This window comes from Mixophyes fleayi, chromosome 7, assembly GCF_038048845.1.
Source record: "Mixophyes fleayi isolate aMixFle1 chromosome 7, aMixFle1.hap1, whole genome shotgun sequence".
In the NCBI taxonomy this organism is placed as follows: domain Eukaryota; kingdom Metazoa; phylum Chordata; class Amphibia; order Anura; family Limnodynastidae; genus Mixophyes; species Mixophyes fleayi.
In genome coordinates, this window is record NC_134408.1 from 101048204 (window position 1) to 101069247 (window position 21044).

At 41.3% G+C, this 21044-nt stretch overlaps 1 protein-coding gene across 2 annotated transcripts in view; it reads right to left on the reverse strand.

Annotated features, from left to right (window-relative positions):
• Positions 1-18886, reverse strand: part of CPO (carboxypeptidase O) — a 111215-nt gene extending 92329 nt beyond the window's left edge. For both annotated transcript variants that reach the window (XM_075180219.1, XM_075180218.1), the window contains exon 1: positions 18683-18886. The gene's annotated coding sequence lies outside the window, so the exon portion shown is untranslated. The remainder of the gene's footprint in view (positions 1-18682) is intronic.
• Between the last annotated feature and the right edge of the window lie 2158 nt (positions 18887-21044).

Here is a 21044-nt window from a genome sequence, read left to right on the forward strand (position 1 = left end):
AAACTTTATTGAATCTGTCGCATATAATATGATTCACAAGTCTTTAATGGGATTGTAGTTGCTCTTATATTATCCTGTATCTATAAATAGAACTTAAACTTCTCTAAATAGAAAGTGCTATTATAACAATAGGAAGTCTGTCACTGTACATGCACCAATGTATGGTATGTTAAAGAGGAAATCTCTATATATATATCTATCTATATCATTAGCGCTCAATTACATTACATTTGAAAGTGGCTAATAAGATTAGCGAGCAAATAGCTGCCAATAGACACGGCTACATAGCTGCTAATGGCCAACACTTCCGGGACTGTAACATCAAAAGTGACGTCATCACGTCCCGACGTACGTTTTCACCCCTCGAAAAAGCTGAAGTCAGGACGTGATGACGTCACTTTTGATGTCACAGACCCAGAAGTGTTGGCCGTTAGTGGCTGTGTAGTTGCGTCTATTGGCAGTTATTTGCTCGCTAATCTTATTATCCACTTTCAAATTTAATGTAAGGCTACATTACTAATAGCTTTACAGGGAGTGTCAGTGATGGCCAATTTAGTTTTCCTTTCTCCGTAGATTCTTATGAAAATAGACTCTCCCATTATACAATTGCACCAAGGGGTATATTTACTAAACTGCAGGTTTGAAAAAGTGGAGATGTTGCTTATAGCGTCTAGTTGTCATTTCTTTAGTACATTGTACAAAATGACAGCTAGAATCTGATTAGTTGCTATAGACAACATCTCCACTTTTTCAAACCCACAGTTTAGTGAATACACCCCCAAGTGTTTTTCTTGTCACTTTTTGCCCTATAAAGCAGGTGTATGTAGTTTCCCTTTATTTTTTTCCCTGTCATATGAGAGGATTTTTTATTTTCAAATGGCAGATAAAAGTCCGAGTTAATGAAGTGGGAAAAAATTAACTATATGTTCACAAGGGAAGGGATGAGGTTGACAGTAACATAAGGTATGGACACCAAATCATTTGTGTAGAGTGTTAATTATCTAGCAAGTCACCACTGATTAACACTGCAGTTAAACTTTATGATGAAAGGTTTATTTTCACAGCAGCATTCTTGAGAGTGAAAAAAACATTAATTTTGAATCAAGAGCCAGGTCTCTGCTGTAACAGTGCATAATACGTTTTATCCTTTTCAGCTCTTTACCGTGAGGAATCCTACATTTAGATGCAGGAATCAGTATCTATCACTTCACAGTGTGGCAAGTAAGGCTGATGCAATTTCACTGAAATGCAAATCAGAAGATTGCTGACATCACAAAAGCGGGGAGTTGAACTCCCAACAGTATTTAAACCTGTTCTGCCTGTCATGCTTCAAACTAGGGAATTAGGTTTTCTCTTTTTTTCAGGATGACAGAGTCCAGTCTAATGGAACACCCCATCTTCAACTGGAACCGCAGCAAGGTAATGTTGGCTTTGCTGTCAGGAGCCTGCAGGTTGCACCCACCTGACATGACAAGTTGGGAAAAGATGTCAGGAGGAAGGCACTAAAATCACTAGGCAAAAAGCAAAGTCAGAAGCAAGCTGAAGGTCAAGGTCACAAGCAGAGGTTGCAAACGAGAGACATGCTGAAATTGGGGTCACAGGCACAGGTTTAAATCAAGAGGCAAACAAAGTAAAATCATAGAAATTATGATACTGCAGCAAACAGCAGGGAAAGCTAGAGCAGGTAAGACCTGACACTATGGCAGTGATTATTGCACAGAGTGCGGTTTAAATAGCTGAGAGAGTTTGTCATGTGACAGAAATCCCATGACTGAAACCAGGAAATGATGCAAAAAAATCACATTAAGGCAAGCCAGAGGTCACATGACTGCAAATCCAGAGAATCAGGAAGTGCTAGAAGCAGAGGATATAGGCCTGCATGGAAACACCCAGTACTGAGACTGGTAAATAAAAAATGGATACTGGCACCACTCTTAGGGGTGGACTCCCCCAAAATGTTTTTCAGGAAATCTCTTATGGAACTCCTTGATAAGATGTGGAGCATGGACATCAGAGAATTTTGCCAAAGAACATTCTTATGGTCCATGTCCTTTCCAATAAACCCGAAAATACAGGATGCCATTAGTGAGGAGAGAATCGAGAATTTAATTAGCCACATTCTTTTTGCTGTTGAACTGAAATGAGGGAAGAAGGTAAACGATACTGCACTAATGGATTTGTGGGTTAGTGCAGTGATAGGTGCTACTACAATGGTGAAGTCCCAGAAAAACTGCTAATAGTTAGCAAATCCTAGGAACCGCCTTTTCTGGGCTGCCTTCAGGCCAGTTGGTCGAGGCCAATCCTTAATGGGTTTAACCTTCTCTGGATCCATTTTGAGGACAGTATTTAAAATTATATAACCAAGGAGAGGCACATAGGTCTGATCAAACAGGCACTTCTCAAGTTTGCACTAGATGTGATTCTGATTCTGAAGTCAGAACAGAACTTGTCTAACATACTTGTGATGGGATTGCACATCTGGAGAAAATATTAAGATGTCAGGCCTGATTCATTAAGGAAAGTAAAGTAACTTTCCACCTTGGCAAAACCATGTTGCATTTCAAACAGCAGTGAAAGCTAGAACAGGTAAGACCTGACACTCTGGCAGTGATTACTGCACAGAGTGAGTTTTAAATAGCTGAGAGAGTTTGTCATGTGACATAAATCATATGACTGAAACCAGGAAATGATGCAAGAAATAGAGAGTACAAAGGAAGGCAAGACAGAGATCATGTGACTACAAACTCAGAGAATCAGGAAGTGCTAGAAGCAGAGGAAACAGGCTTCTATGTAAACACCCGGCACTGACAACATTAAGTAAAAAATGGCATGTGGCAATTACTGACCCTATCTTTGGAATACTTGGATCTTGACTTTTTACTGCGCTAACAGATTATTTTTGACCTTTGGCTTTCCCGACTTTTCTTCTGTTTGCTGATTCTGTTTGTTCATCCTGCATCCTTCTAACTTCGGCTAGTCTGAACATTCTTCCTTCTGAGCTAAATACCAGTAATACTCCACCCACCAACATAAGGGCCATTTTGGTGAACCATGGCCTGGTTACTGCATGCAGCCAAATCCATCCCTCTTTGCGACAGGCTCTGGTGTACTAGTAGTAACTCCATACCACTTCTCGTTGGCTGTGTCAATCTTAGTTGGTGTTGTGTCCCAAACCCTGGACCAGATATATATATTCAATGCAACTGTGAATCCTGACACAAATTATATCTGATGCCAGCATTTTAGTGGTGGCCATCTAGTCAGTATTCACTGTGTATTTACTGCTTTGCATTGAAGTCGCATGACATAATTGAAAGCCACCATTTAAATTTCTGGGGGAAAAAAACAGTTCTTCCCCCTAAGTTCTGCTAATGATTCCATCATGCTTTGGATATGGTTATTCTAAACTAACAGCCCACACAGCTATGGGCATAAGTAAACTGAAGTACAAGACTTTTTTTTTTAAAAAAAAAAGATGAAATCTCTGGCTGAACAAGGGATCTGAAGACCTTATTAAATCTCCTTTAATTGTTTTACCTTCTAAATGTAGTAATGTCTGTATGTCATTCAGTCATAAGACAGCCCTGTTCACATGTGTCTTTATGTTGATTTTCTTTTGGTTTTACAGGTTAATCAGTGCCAGCTTTCCATGTATCCAACAATCAACAGTTTCAGTGGTTGTTCAGTCTACACTGACGAGAAGATGTCTGCTACTGTAGGCAAAAAAGCATATATGCTCACCTGATGCCACAAATTTATCATACGTCATGTAGTTTGCTTTCATGCATTTAATTAACTCACATATTAAATAGATATAAATGCAATTTCCTGGGGCTCCTCCACAGAATAATGTACGACTAAAGCCTTCAATAATATGGAAATGGCAAGACTTTATAGAAATATAAATATTAATGTTAAAAAAAGAAATGACATATATTGCTCTGCCCAGAGTAAAAAAACATGATAATTGTAGCTTATAAGCAAACATGAAATGTAAATTCAGAGTGACACATGATCATATCATAATAGCACACAAAGTCCACACTTTCACTGAATACGTCATGCACCTCAGTCCAGTGCAAGGTAATCGTAGTGCTGTGTCATAAATAAGTAGTCACTAGGGTAAGTAACGTGAATGTCCCAACCAACGCCTGCACAGTTCCATGGAGGTCAAAACCCGATATGAGAAATGGAAAAACTTACAGTTGGTAGTGGTATAAAACCTGCTGTTCCTCCGGGTACTGTCCGTGGATCTCCTTGTTGTCCTCTGGATCAAACAAGAGGGTAGTCTGTGCGCATGCTGAGTAATTGCTGAAATGTTGTTAGCTAGCGCATGCTCAGCTGGTCCTCGATGCTCCCAGCTGCAGCGATCTCCGTCTATAGCCTCTTACGTCCCACTTAACGGGCGAATTTTCTGTGGCTGTAGTTCAATGGTAGATGATTGCTTTCAAAGTTGCTAGGGATGTTGCTAGTAACGAGTAGATGGTGTAGATATGGTGATGAGTATCCATCGCGTTTCACCTCAACGATAGAGGCTTCCTCAGGGATAAGTCAATATGATTTTCAGTCAGCATTGTGAGTTTAAATATCCCTCCTTTCACTTCTTGATTGGTTGCACGCTGGAGATGGGAGGTACTGAAATCTGTAATGGTCTGATTGGTGCTGATATGTCTGGTGGTTCTATTGCTTAGCAACCACCATATACACAGTGAGTTTGCACAATCAAAAAGACACAGAGAAATAATGCAGATGAATAATAAAGATGGGAGCATTATACAATAGATATGTGCTGCATTACACAAAAGTGTGTCCAATATGATTCCGCAGTTGAAATAAAATATAGTAGTAATTTATGCAGATAATGTTCTCAATATAAACACTATAATAAGAAAAGGAGGAGGGTTACGATGGAAGAGTATGCCTGGCTTATGTGTACCAGGCATGATAGGAGGAATTTTGACTAAAAGAGTACTTTATAGATCTGTAAAGTATGTAAAAGTATCCTAGAAGGTTCTAACAATGCTTCTATGGAAGATCAAGATACTCGATATAAAGGATGGGGTTTCGTTTTCAAGGAAGCTCTACAGGTCGAAATCTATGTTGAGGCCATGTGGTGGTAGGGATCCTAGATCATATATCCATTTTGCCTCTTTCCTTGAAATCTTTGCTGTAAAGTCACTGAGCCTCCAATTACATATGACCTTTTTAATACCCAGGAACTTAAGTAAGGTCGCTTGTCACGGGCACTAGGAGTCTTGCCCAGGAATTCACCAGATGACTGGGCTTACCAGAGTAGTGAAGTTAACACAACGGTCCTCTGGTAGCAGGGTGACTAGCGGAACATATATCACAGCAGATGGAGAGAGGATTCCAATAAAGAATAGGAAAGTCAGTGACTTGCAGCAATCTTGGTCAATGAGTCAGCGACTAGCTGATATGTGGAAAGGCAGATATGAACACGGAGATCAGGATGGATGTGAGCAGATGCGGGGAGGTAGTAGGGAAGTCAGTGGTCTGCATACAGCAAGTTGTACCACTGCTATGGTGAGAAGACTTGTCCAGGTGCAGGTAGGTAGCGAGGAAGTCAGTGGTCTGCGTACAGCAAGTTGTACCACTGCTTATGGTGAGAAGACTTGTCCAGGTGCAGGTAGGTAGCGGGGAAGTCAGTGGTCTGCGTACAGCAAGTTGTACCACTGCTTATGGTGAGAAGACTTGTCCAGGTGCAGGTAGGTAGCGGGGAAGTCAGTGGTCTGCGTACAGCAAGTTGTATCGCTGCTTAATAGGTGAGGATGTGTACAGGTGTCGATGAGTGGAGGCATACAAAGGATAATAGGATGCAGACACTGAGAGCACAGAGGAACTTGATCCCAATAGATATGCAGCGTATCCAGCAAAGTCTATAACGATATGTGGCGCTGCTTGGTAGAGACTTGCTCAGCACAGATATGCAGGCCAATAAAGGATAGTCAATCACAATTATGCATATAACGACTGAGTAGTACGGTTAATTCCAAACAGATATGCAGCGTAACAATAACAGTCTATAGCGGGTATAGATACCGCTGCTGAGAGTGGAAACTTGTCCTAGCGGATATGCAGAGTAAACGTAGAAAGTCAATAACAGATAGGCATACCGCTATTCAGTAGAACAGTCTGTCCACAGGAAGATGCAGGGACTGTAGAGACGCTGAACGGCAGAGACGAGTGTAGGAACCACAGGAGAGTAGATCCGGTAATCAGAGTTCAGCTGAGGACACAGGCAGGAAACAGGAGACTGTAGCAGGTATGGAAACCAGCGATGAGTAGCACAGGGAATCCACAGGAACTGAAGACACTAGTAATACACAGGAGACAGTAGCGGGTGTGGAGACCAGCGATGAGTAGAACAGGAATCAGCAGGAAACTGAAGACACTAGTAGAACACAGGAGACACTTTCAGAGACTCACAGGGAATGAGACTCAAGATCAGGCAATCAGGTAATGAGCACAGGTGCCTTAAATAGGGAGAGTTGCCTGATCAACCAATTAGATTAAAAGCAATAGTCACAAAAGTTCTTGGGTGCTGCGCATGCACAGTCCATCAGGATGGCGGACGGCCGCGGTTTAGGACAGGTGCCGGCAGGAAGGCTAGGGAGCCATGCACCAGCATAGAGGCACTCACGGTCCGGTGAGTGACATCGCTATTGTGATATTGCGTGAAGTGTGCTGATACACTGTGGTTTTCCACTTTGTTCGTGACATTCCTGCAGTGTTCAGCAAGTCTGATCTTTAAACTCCTAGTGGTTCTCCATACTGTCGAATCTAAATCAGATTGTTCACCTGTAAGTGTCAGTTTATCAATTATGAGCTCATCAGCTGGAGAGAATTAAATACACTGCATGGTTTGAGTGTACAATAAACTCTACTTTATTAGTTACAAGTTCCTATCTATATAGCAAAAATCACGTATTACAGAAAACTACGCCCCAAAAGGTTTTTCATGTTCCCTTCACACAGATGTTAGTATATTCTCTCATTATCCACACTAGAACTCCCCAGGGGTAGGTGGGCTGGCTTATCTCCTGTCTGGTATGTCCAAGGTTATAAGCATAGCCTTGCAAATAATGAATTACTCCTACAAAACAGGTGCATCTAATTGTATTTAAGCTATAACAGAACAAAATGGCTATAAGGCAACAAGATGGCGTCAGCTTAGCAAAATCACATTTCTCAATACATATTGCTTATTTCAGGGACATTGAAGCAGATATATAACCCCAGTTGTTTCACATGTGATCTTCTCTTTGATGTTAAACTTATTGCCGCTGTGGTTAGATATAAATTCCACAACAGGTTTCGTTGTGTGTACATGTGTATTCTTGCAAGCTGAGCATTTATTACAGAAGCAGAAACCCTATTATTGTTCATCCAGATATTCAGGATAGTATGGGTTTCAAGGGGTATGGCATTTCTCACTAAGTTATTCTGGAGGTTCTGTGACCTTTTGAATGTTATTTTAGGTCTGGTTGGAATGAGGCCTGTCAGTTTCTCATCCTTCAAAAGTATAGGCCAATATTTTGAAATAATATTGCTGATTTTCTTGGCGTGAACACTATATTGAGTAATAAATCTTATATCAGCCTGTCCTTGTGTATTGTGAGAGTTCTTTTCTTTTGTTACAAGTAGGAGATTCCTGTTAGTTTCCCTTGCTGTATTAAAGGCTTCCTTAACTATAGAAGGCTTGTGGTGTTTCTCTTCAAACTTGGCACTAAGGTTAGCTGCCTGTTTCTGTAAATCCTGAATATTGGTACAATTTCTCCGTAGTCTTTTAAATTGTCCCCCTGGTATGCTCTTTAGCCACGGGGGGTGATGATTGCTGGTAGCAAAAATGTAGTTGCTGCAGTCGACTTCCTTCATAAACATCTTTGTGTGAAGGCTGCCATCTTGAATGATTATTTCCAAATCTAAAAATTTAACTTTCTCTTTACTTATGGAAGTAGTAAATTTAAGATTGAGGTCATTATCATTAATGTAGTCTACGAAGGATTTGAGGGTGTCCATTCCACTTTCCCATATCACAATCACATCATCTATGTAGCGGTACCAAAGTTTTATGCCATCCACATAGGGGTTGTTGTTACAAATCCTAAGGTTCTCCCAGTGTGCCACAAACAGGTTTGCGTAACTCTGAGCGAATTTCATTCCCATTCCCATTGCAGTCCCGCAAACCTGTCTGTAGCACACCCCCTCGAAACAAAAATTAAATGTGATATAGGATAAACCTGATGGCGTCTGTCAAAAACTGGATTTGCTCGTGTTTGAGTGGTGATGATGTTCTTAATATATTGGTGATGTGGAAGCATCCCTGCTCATGTTCCATCACCGTATACAGTGATGTAGCATCACACGTCATCATGATATAGCTTTCCTTCCATTCTATGATATCTAAAATATTGAGAACTTGTTTGGTATCTCTTAAGTAGCTCTTCTGATTGACTACTAAGGGTTGTGGGAAAGTGTCGATATATTCAGATAGATTGGATGTTAAAGATCCTATGCTCGACACTATAGGACTACCTGGTGGATTCTTGAGCAACTTGTAGAATTTAGGGAGTAATCTGTGTGCTTCTAGCAGATATTTGTCTTTCTCCATGATCACTATACCGCCCCACTTATATGTGGGCTTGATGACAATCTGTATATTACCACTTAATTCGGGGAGAGCTTCTCTATCCTTTTTGTTAAGATTAGGTTTTACCCCAAAAGGTTTTTTTAAATCAAGTTGGTCTATCTCTTTCTCCATCATCCTTTGAAATGTCTCTATGTAAGGGCCCTTAAGATGACTAGGATAGAATGTAGACTTCGGTTTTAAACCAGTGTGTTGAACAATATCTTCCCGGGCATTAGTAGCGACCTGTGTGTGCCGTACATTGATGAAATACTTCTGTAAAGTGAGTTTGCACTGGACTGAAGTGCTTGACGTATTCAGCAAAAGTTTGGACTTTGTGTGCTATTATGATATGATCATGTGTCACTCTGAATTTATATTTCACTCTATACTAAACATAAAAGTGCACATGTTGGAAGTGGAGGCATGAAGTGGTCTTCCTTGTGATGCTGAGCATCAAACCAATCCATCAGAATTATTCCCTAAATCAACCTCCCACTTAGCTCGAATAGAGTCTAAGTTCTTTGGCAGCAACTGGGGCAGCATCTTGGTATAGAATGCCGAGATCACCCTGCGTGGGCCCACCATTCTCAGGAAACCCTTAACAAGGGAATCTACCAGATGATGTGTGTCTTCCAAATTGGGAGGTAAGGGCATGGCAGAGTTGTAGGTACCTAAAAAATTGGGAAATAGGTAATAAAAATTCAGCCCTCAGCTGATCAAATTATTTCAAACAATTACCACATATACCTGATTGAAGGCATGATCACCATCCTTCTCCAGAACACAGCCCCCTGGAGCTTAGCTAGCTCCAGAAGGCCTTCATTTAACTATAAAGTGGTGTCAGGATCTCATCCCTCTCCATCCAAAAGTCTTTGAGCCACCGACCAAACCACAGAAGCAAGTCATACTATAGAAGCCACTCTAAGAGGCCTGTGGCTTGCCAAAAGAACCTGGAGTGGTCTCAGGGATTCCCCCGGTGTGCCACCCAGCCAGGCCACCAGATGAATAACTTGGGAGGTTAAGTAACATGTATGAAGGTTGGGAAGAGCAAGGACCCCAGAATGTGTAGAAACCAACTCTTGCTCTCTTATAACCCCACACCAGAGACAATAAGTGTCTATTAATGGCTTGGTACACCTTATTGGGCAGATATATTGGGGAGTGTTGAATCAAATATAAGTGCTTGAGCTGAATTACTATTTCTATCATGTTAATTCTCCCTGTAAGCTGTAATGGGGAGCTTATTCCAGGAAAAACATTTACTTTTAAGATATTCAGTTACTGAGTCAATATTAAGTTTAACATACTCCTGTGCATTCACAGACACACAAATACCCAGGTACTTAAACTGGCTCACGCATATCAACAAGTGACATGTGGTAACATTCTGTGGGACTGACCACCCCAATGGAAAAATAGTGGATTTGGTCCAAACTATATACTGTCCCGAGGAGGCTAGCCACAGAGCTATCAGGGTCTGGTGAAAGAGCAGCATGTCATCTGTGTACAGTGCTGTGTTGTTTGAGATGGCCTCCATCTGGTGGCCCCTAATATTAGGGTAGTTCCAGATAAGACAGGCGAGTGCCCCTATCGCCAACACAAAAAGAGCAGGCAAAGCGGGCAGCCCTGCCATGTTTCCCTCCCCAGGCCATTGTGTACCCATTAACACAGACTCTGATTGATGGAGCAGAGTACAGTAACTGCACCAACCGAATAAATCCAGCACTCATGCCAATTTGAGACAGCATATGCCATAAGGAGTCCCATTCAATGGAATCAAAGTCCTTGGCTGCATCCAAGGACATGACTACTGCCCACTCATCCATCTTCAAAGGCACCTGGAGGTGTATATATAGTCACATTGATGAGAGTGGGTTTGCCAGGCAGGAACCCCGCTTTGTCCTGGTGGACAACACCAGCAATGACCTTATTGAGTCAAATAGACATTATTTTCGCCAGGATTTTAACATTCGTAGTAATTAACGCGATGGGGTGGTAAGATTCAGGGTATAAGGCATGTTTGCCCGGCTTAAGGATTAGAATGATAACTTCAGAAAGAGAGAGGGCAGTGAGCCATGATCCAATAGGTGAGCCTAATTTTCCAGGAGCTTGGGAACGAAAAACTGTTGAAACTTTACATAGACCTCCATTCTAATACCATCAATTCCCAAAGAATTTTCATTAGGGAACGAGGAGATTGCCTGACCTATCTCCTCTTCTGTAATAGGGGACTCCAACAATGTGGTAGAGTCCGATGAGATTTGGGACAACTTTATTTTACCTAAATAGTCCACAAGCTGGAGGCTTGTATAGTTAGTCTGTGACGCATATAGAGTTTTGTAGTAGTCAAAAAATACACCCTCAATTTTGTCGCCCTCATAATGTTTGACATTGTGGTTGTCAATAAAAGCCGGGACCGTTCTGGAGGACAATGCATCCCTGGCTAAACAGACCACGCAACTACCCCCCCATGTCTGCCTAGAGGTACTGATTGTGCCTGGAAAAGAGAAGCTTCCTATTAGCTTTATCAACCAGATGCTTAGTCCAGTCTAACAGAGCACAGAAACAGTAAAACTTTTTTCTGTGGAATAGCCCCATTTGGAGAGGTTGAAGTAACGGCAATGGCTGCACCTTCCTGCTCGGGAATAGTGCTAGAAGCACAAGTATAGGACACACAAAATAAAACACCTGCATCGGTCATGCGGTACTTTGAGCTGTGTACAGTCATGGCTAAACGTTTTGAGAATGACACAAGCATTGGTTTTCACAAAGTTTGCTGCTTCAGTGTTTTTAGAGCTTTTGTCAGCTGTTGCTATGGAATTCTGAAGTAAAATTACAAGCATTTCATAAGTGTCAAAGGCTTTTTATTAACAATTACATTAAGTTTATGCAAAGAGTCAATATTTGCAGTGCTGACCCTTTTATTTGAAGACCTCTGCAATTCTCCCTGGTATGCTATCAATCAACTTCTGGGTCATACTAACTGATGGCCGCCCATTCTTGTCTAATCAATGCTTGGAGTTTGTCAAAATTTGTGGTTTTTTGTTTGTCCACCCTTGTCCTCTTGAGGATTGATCACAAGTTCTCAATGGAATTAAGGTCTGGGGAGTTTCCTTGCCATAGATCCTAAATTTCGATGTTTTGATCCAGAGCCACTTAGTTATCACTTTTGCCTCATGGCAAGGTGCTCCATCATGCTGGAAAAAGCATTGTTGGTCACCAAACTGTTCTTGGATGGTTCGGAGAAGTTGCTCTTGGAGGATGTTTTGGTACCATTCTTTATTCATGGCTGTGTTCTTAGGCAAAATTGTGAGTGAGCCCACTCCCTTGGCTGAGAAGAAACCCCACACATGAATGGTCTCAGGATGCTTTACTGTTGGCATGACACAGGACTGATGGTAGCGCTCACCTTTCCTTCTCCGGACAAGCGTTTTTCCAGATGCCTCAAATAATCGGAAATAGGATTTATCAGTAAAAATGTCTTTACCCCAGTCCTCAGCAGTCCAATTCCTGTACCTTTTGCAGAATATCAGTCTGTCCCGGATGTTTTTCCTGGAGAGAAGTGGCTTCTTTGCTGGCCTTCTTGACACCAGGCCACCCTCCAAAAGTCTTCACCTCACTGTGCGTGCATATGCACTCAAACCTGCCTGCTGTCATTCCTGAGCAAGCTCTGCACTGGTGGTGCCCGATCCCGCAGCTGAATCAACTTTAGGAGACTGTCCTGGCGCTTGCTGGAAGTTCTTGGGCACCCTGAAACCGTCTTTACAATTATTGAACCTCTCTCGTTGAAGTTCTTGATAATAAGATAAATGGTTGATTTAGATGCAATCTTACTAGCAGCAATATCCTTGCCTGTGAAGCCCTTTTTGTGCAAAGCAATGATGACTGCACATGTTTCCTTTCAGAAAACCATGGTTAACAGAGGAAGAACAATAATTTCAAGCACCACCCTCTTTTTAAAGCTTCCAATCTGTTATTCTAATTCAATCAGCATGACAGAGTGATCTCAAGCCTTGTCCTCGTCAACACTCTCGCCTGTGTTAACGAGAGAATCACCGACCTGGTGTCAGCTGGTCCTTTTGTGGCAGGGCTGAAATGCTGTGGAAATGTTGTTTTTGGAATAAAGTTCATTGTCATGCCAAAGAGGGACTTTAAAATTAATTGCAATTAATCTGATCACTCTTGACATTCTGGAGTATATGCTATTTGCCATCATAAAAACGGAGGCTGCAGATTTTGTGAAAAATAATATTTGTGTCATTCTCAAAACTTTTGGCCATGACTGCACACCACAGCTAGGTTAAATGTTATAGAGATAATTGCATCATAACTGCCCATTAAAGCACTGGATACATCTGGAAAGCAACATGCTCTATTGGTGCATTCATTGTTTCCGTGCTTACAGACGCTTTTATTATATAGATGAATTATGTTTCTGCTAAGGATGTCTAGCTGGGTACGCTATGCCAAAGACACAGCAGGTAAAATGCTACCTAGTGTGTGTGAGTGCAAATAGGTGCTCTCTTCCATGTCACAAGTCTTGCTAATCTGTCATTTTGAGTAAATGTCTTTATATTTTCTTCAAAATCAAGTTTTCCATTTACCGGACTAATAGGCTAGATTTCATACTGAGCAACTCACATCATGATTTTTTCCACAACCTGAATGAATGAAACAAACCAGTGGTATTTTGAGACCAAGAGCTGGAATGGGGCAATTGTTACAAGGCCCATGAGGAAGCCAGTGATACACTTATTTGAGGAGATACAGGGTGTTCCACTTGTGTCCCGGCTGCCATGGCAATAGCCGGGATGCCATTTCCTGTTTGTTCGTCCCAGACATCACCATGGTGTCACCGCTCAGACCCGCTGATCAGACGGGCGTGTTATTTACCTCACTCCCCGACTCCTGTTCCCTGGACAAACGCACGCAGACCCGGCGTTTCTCTTTATTCAGGTGCAGACTCCTATCAGCTGATTTATCCACTATAAAAGGCACCTCCTGCAGTAGGTCTGTGCCAGATCTTCAGGTCTCTCCTCCTGGTTAGACATGTCTAAGCTTCTTTCCTGTTCCTCCTGTTTCCTTGCTGTTCTGACTCTAGTGCTTTGTTGCCTGTCCTGCTTCCAGCTCAACAGGGTCTTCTAAGTAACTGCTGCAGAGCCTCTTATTCGCTGTGTTCCTGACTCATAGGCGCTGTCTAGCTCCACAGGATCTCCTCAGTAATCACTGCTGCAGAACCGCTTATCCACTGTGTTCCTGACTCTTAGGCTCTGCCCAGCTCCACAGGATCTTTCAGTAATCTATGTTGCAAAACCTCTTATCTGCTGTGTTCCCAACTCATTGGCGCTTCCAGCTCCACAGGTCTTCCTCTATAGCCGTTGCTAGAACATCTTATCCACTGTGTTCCTTTGTACTCTTGGCTCTCCTTCTGGTTTTGCCCGTTACCCTCTGAGAGGACCGCAACCTGCGATTTGGGAGCTGCTAAGTACATATTCCCTTGCGGGGGGCCATGGTGCCTGTCTATTGGCTGTCAATAGTATATAAGGTAGGGAGGGCTTAGCTTCCCTGTCAGTTATAGCGCTTGTGTTATACGTATTGCTGACCTGCTACCCACACCTTCTAGATACTTGGCTATCTGTGACCTGATTTCCCCGTTGTGACCTTGGTTTGTTTTCTTGACCCTGCTCATTTGCCTGTGCCCCTTGACCTTTTTGCCTGGTGTCTGGATTCTCTGTGTTTGCTACTTGCCTTGACCTTCAGCTTATATATTGACTTTCCTGCTTGCTACGGAGCCACGATCTAGGCTGTCCTTGTTTTCTGCCTCCAGTGTTCTGGATCCCTACCCTGTGCTCAGGGGAGGGCTGGCAAACTTTAGCCCGGGAGGCAAGCAGACAGCACTAGCCCACAACTAGCGGCCCATCCTTAAAGGGTGGTTTTTGGTACAATATATATTTATCTATATACAAAGAGGCTATTTTAGTGTTGCCTAATCCATATATATATTTTTGTACACTGCTGTTAGGTGCATATAGTTCTGCCTTCACGAGCAGTACACGGTGAAGCGGGACATACCTCCTAACTGTCCTAAGCGAAACAATCATCCAAATTTGGGACTGTCCCACCAGATTCAGGATAGTTGGCAGACTGTCCTGCTTTCTCCTACCTTTTCTTGTGACTTTTACCAGCGGTGGCTGCTGGTGTCTTTAGATCAGTTGCTGCTTGTCTGGATCCTGGAATGTTGGAGGCCCTATTTGGAAAAAAAATGGGTACATGAAATTTAGAAAACTCCAAACAGTCCTGGGGGTAAATGTATGAACCTCCGGATTCTTCAACTCCGGCGAGTTCAGCTTCTTCAGCGCTTAAATTTAAAACGGCGCTGCCTTGTAAAGGGAGACTTCCCTTTACAAGGCAGCGCCGCTTTAAATTTAAGCACTGAAAACGCTGAACTCGCCGGAGTTGAAGAATCCGGAGGTTCATACATTTAAATGTATCAATCTGCGGGTTCTTCAACACCCGCGTGTTCAGCCTCTTCCGCGATTAAATTTCAAGCGGCGCTGCATTGTAAAGGATTAACTTCCCTTTACAATGCAGCGCCGCTTGAAATTTAATTGCGGAAGAGGCTTAACCCGCGGGTGTTGAAGAACCCGCAGATTGATACACTTACCCCCTGGTGTTAAATCAATAGCACCCACGTTTTATAATTAGGCTTCCCTCGAGAAACAACATTAAAATAATAATATTCACATTTGCTAAATAGGGCTCTTTCCCTCCAACCAACCCTGAGATTAGATAGCAAACACATTTAATATATAAACCTATTTCCCTCTCTCCAAACAGCCCCACCAATAAATTGAATTGCCTCCTACCATCCATAAAACAAAATCGCACTCATTAAATAACTAGCCCCCTCTTGCACTCCACCATTAAATAGCTACACTAAAGACTCCCCCTTCTCTCACACATTATATTGACATGCTTGACACACACACACACACACACACTATACTGACATCTCACACACATTTTACTGTGATGCTGCTCATCACACACACACACATTATACTGACATGCTGCCCATCACACACACTTTACTGACATGTTGCCCATCACACACACTTTACTGACATGCTGCCCATCACACACACTTTACTGACATGCTGCCTATCACACGCACACTTTACTGACATCCTGCACATCACACACACACATTTTACTGACATGCTGCCCATCACACACACATTATACTGACATGCTGCCCATCACACACACACTATACTGACATCTCACACACATTTTACTGACATGCTGCCCATCACACACACACATTATACTGACATGCTGCCCATCACACACACTTTACTGACATGCTGCCTATCACACACACACTTTACTGACATGCTGCACATCACACACACACACATTTTACTGACATGCTGCCCATCACACACACACATTTTACTGACATGCTGCCCATCACAAACACACATTTTACTGACATGCTGCCCATCTCACACACACACACACACATTTTACTGACATGCTGCCCATCACACACACACATTTTACTGACATGCTGCCAATCACACACTCATTTTACTGACATGCTGCCCATCACACACACGTTTTACAGACATGCTGCTCATCACACACTCACACTTTTACTGACATGTTGCTCATCACACACACACACACACTTGAACTGACATGCTGCCCATCACTTACCTTATTCATCTGCACGCTGCTCCTCACACATGGGATGGCACCTGTCACGTGGTGCGCATCCCATGTGACACAGAGAGAGAGGGGATTGAGAGAGAAGGGGGACAGATCGGAAGGATCCGCGGTCAATGATAGTAGGTGGCTGGTCCCGGAGGAGGGGCCAGCCACCATGCAATAGATACTTGGGCCGGTCATTGAACTGGCCCAAAATAGACTGATTATGTCCGTGCCGGGGTATATGCCCCCTGCCCCCCGACCCAGTTCCCCCCCTGCCTGCGCTGTGGTTATCCTGATAAGTTTCTACTACCATAGAGTTAAGTCCTGGGGGCATCTGAGTACCTATGAACGCATTATGTTCTACGGGAAAGGCGGCTGCTAAATGTGAAGACCTCTACTAGTACAGTTCTAAAAAATGATAAGATTGTTGTGGCGCTAAAATAGGGTAGTTTTATTAAAGGTCAATTCAGTTCAAAAGGTAAAATTGCCTAAAATTGCCATAAATAAATTGTTACAAATCGATTAATATTTAGCTCTATTTTACTATTATTTACTATTTTTAATATTTTACTCTGCTGAGCATAATTGACAATCACCACTTATTTGAATAGGCAATGCATTTCAATAGGAGCCGAAAGTCCATAGAAATACATTGACCATAGAAATGAATGTGAAAACCACAGTCAATCACAAGCAATTTTTACATGCTTGCAGCCTGTGATTGGCTGAGCAGGTACTGTAAACAGGGGCTAGTGGCAAAGCACTGTATCAGATTAATTGGCTTTTGACAAAAATGGACCCTAGTGTGTGTTTTTGTGGTAAGGGATTTAGATCGAAAACTCCAATGGGCCAGGGACTGATGTGAATGATTCAATATACTCTATAAAACATTGTGTGATATGGTGACACTATACAAATAAATTTATAACAATGTCCAAACGGTCAATGACTTTCAGAGTTTGCTGGGACTTGTAGTTACATTATAACATTTAATAATTTTTTGACTATGTGAGCCCATTAAAAATCATTGTCCATTGAAATGAATATGTAATCTCACTCATCCATCTTGACTGTCTAAACTTGACTGTGCTTAATTATGGAGATTTTTATGGCAATTTTGCCAATCCCCCTTTCATAGATCCCCTCTCCCTGCTCTACACTTTACAGTGCAGAAAATTATGATATTTTTTTTTGAGATTTACATGGTGATTTGCTTTCAGTAGATTAGACAAACAGCAAAAAAAAAAGTAAGTGATTTGGTCAAAATTGTCCTTTGATTGATCACCCCCTTAGAAATGAGTTCATGTGCCCACACACATTTACTTTGAAATCCTATTTTATCAGATCATCAATCATCACTAATTATGTTTCAACATAATGATCTAAAACAATGCAAACTAGTCTAAATAATTATTAAAAAATATTTAGATATTTGATCACTGTGATGGCCCACTAAATTAAAACAATTGTACCATTCTGTGAACGAATTTACCATATAGAGGACAGACTGAACAATCATAATATAATAATATTTTTTTCGTTGCATATGCTCCAAATTACAAACATATCACATTTAGATTGTTATATTTATGTAAAAAATGTTACATTTATGTATAAACTATAAGATGGTTTAGAGATATGTTTAAAATTCATAAAATTATTGCATGCCTGGACAGTTTTACTCCATTATTGAACAACGTATAATTGTCCTATGCAGGCACTGGGTTTGTAAAAATTGCAAAGAATTTATGCTTTATTTAAGGTGTAATCTAGCTTATATATTAACAGAATTTGTATGTTCTTTAGTACTTGCACTCAACACCAGCAGCGCTAAGCACAGCCTTGAAGCTGGTGATCACAGCTCAAAGCCATTGTCACGAAGCATGAAATGAACTGGAAAATGTAGAAATCAATGACATACAAACTCTTTTAGCTCATCTTAATGTCGCACGAATTAAACCTCAGAAGATAACTGAGAGCAGTCTCTTGCAACCAGTTTAAACTCCTTAAATATATTGTTTTGGAGTCTACCACCTCTGGCTTAAATCTATTCAGTTTGTCAACTGTGTTTAGTGTCAAGATTGTACCAGACTCCATATGTGCATTTTTCCTATTAAATTAGCCACAGTACAGTAAAATTGATGTTGGAACATTGATGCCAGATATAAAAATGTACCTTGTTAATTATAAACAAACCCCTACATACTAGTTCACTAGAATCATTTAACTAACACTGTTGTTCTCACAGACAAAAAAGGTTCCCAACATATTCTGGTAACAAAGGGGTTAACAGGGACACAGACCCCAGATGTTTACCTGCTAAAGCTGTCCCTTCTTTGCCTCTTCAATCTGTTGCTGAGATAGAGCTGGCCAGAGCCAGCTGCCCACAATCTTGTGTGCTTGGCTCCATTTTAATATGCTGGTTACCCACGATGCTCGGGTAGCTGATGTCAGCGCATCAGTAGGGTCCCTGGAGCGTGTCTGAACGGAGCCCATTATAGTGACGATTTGAAGACAGGTTTTTAAAAACAATAGTGACAGAATTAAACAAATGAATGGCGCGCATGGCTAGGTCCTTAGCTGTTCTTTTCCAAACAAAAGAAAATGCACATATGGAGAAAGGCACGCTTTAATTAATCCGATGATCCCTTATTAAAAGCTGCAGTCCCACTTACTACACTGGCATACTCTGTAACTGCCTTGCAGGGAAAACAATTTGTATTGTAATATATTTTTGCAACTATAGTAACGCTTCAACATAGTGATAGGAATATTGGTGATTCAAAAATATAAAGTGTTTTTTTTTTGGTTTTATTTTTACTAAGCTGTAGTTTTATTTTTAGGCTACTTAATGCTGAAATGAACAGAATTGATAAATTAGAGGTTTTTTTATAAGCCATTTAATTTAACTTATTCTGTAGAATGAAATCTAATAGGGGGTTCAACAAAAATAAGATTTGCTTGTTCCGAACACACAAGTTGTTTTGAATATACATGTGCAGTAATATTAGAGATGGTCACTGACCCCCGTGTTTTGGTTTTGGATTCGGTTTTGGATCTGGATTACCGTCGTGTTTTGGTTTTGGTTTTGGTTTTGCAAAACCGCCATTGCGTGTTTTGGTTTTGGTTTTGGTTTTGTTTGGTTTTGTTTTGCTATTTTGTTGGAAAATACATGTTTTTGTGCCTAAAATAACCCAATTTAGTGCTCCAACTGTTTTAGAGATAAGTAATCTAATTGTTGAGGTAATAAATCATCCAAAAAAACTGTTTAATTCTTCGTTGGTAGGCCTTCATTTATTCTACACACAAAACAGATTGTCTTCCTATCCCTCTATGCATATTGGCAATGCAGCCATCGTCTTTGGATGTATATTACACCCTACACTTATAGTTAAATATGTAAAGAAATGGAAAAAGACAGTTTGCTTTCTGTCTCTATAGCCCCCCCTCCACTTTTTTAAAAAAACAAAAAATTCAGCCATTATAGACTGTACAATATTAATTGACATGGAGAAAGCCAGTTTGGTTTCTGTCTCTCTAGGCCCCCCTCCACTTGTATAAAATACTAATAAATTCAGCCGTTATATACTGTACAATATAAATTGAAATGGACAAAGGCAGTTTGGTATCTGTCTGCATCAGATCCTCTCTCCACTAGGAGTAAAATAGAAAACTATTCAGCCGTTATATAATCTAGAATATAAATAGAAATTGAGAAAGGCAATTTGGTATCTGTCTGCATCATAATCATCAACATCATCATTAGCGCCCTCGTCGCCTACACAAATCTCCCCCTCATCCTCTTCTAATTCCAAAGTGGCATCCTCAATTTGGGTATCACCGGCTACACTCGGGCTATTAAGGCACACATCAGCAGAATGCTCACGATTAGACATCCCACTGTTGGATGGACTCTCCACAGGGATTGTTGTCATTTGTGAATCAGAGCAAATATTCTCCTGTAATGCCTCACTGGTATCTTGCAGCTCAGCTTTGACGCGTAACAGTAGTTGTGCACCAATTGTAGCCTGGGTAACTTTTTGGGATCTGCCACTAATAGCCAAAGGTGAAGGCCTCATTCTCTCTTTGCCACTGCGTGTGTAGAATGGCATGCTTGCAATTTTTTTTTTATCGTCACTTAACTTTTGCTCAGTTACACTTCTTTTTCGCTTCAATACAGTAAATTTTTTTTTGGTTTTTGTTTTTTGCACTAATTTGAAAACACTCTGTTGTTTGACATCGCCTTGGCCAGATGACGTACTGGGAACACTAACATCAGGACTGGTGACAGAACCTGGTTGCTCATTTAGATCATATGTGGACTGCTTTGAATCCATTCTGAGCGCAAACCACTGGGGAGTGCTAAAAATTATTGAGTAGATACTGCTGACAGATATGACTTTTGACAGCCAGAAATATTAATGCACAATTAGGGAGGACACCCCAAAAACACTGAGGAGTGCTAAAAATTATTGAGTAGATACTGCTGACAGATATGACTTTTGACAGCCAGAAATATTAATGCACAATTAGGGAGGACACCCCAAAAACACTGAGGAGTGCTAAAAATTATTGAGTAGATACTGCTGACAGATATGACTTTTGACAGCCAGAAATATTAATGCACAATTAGGGAGGACACCCCAAAAACACTGAGGAGTGCTACAAATTATTGAGT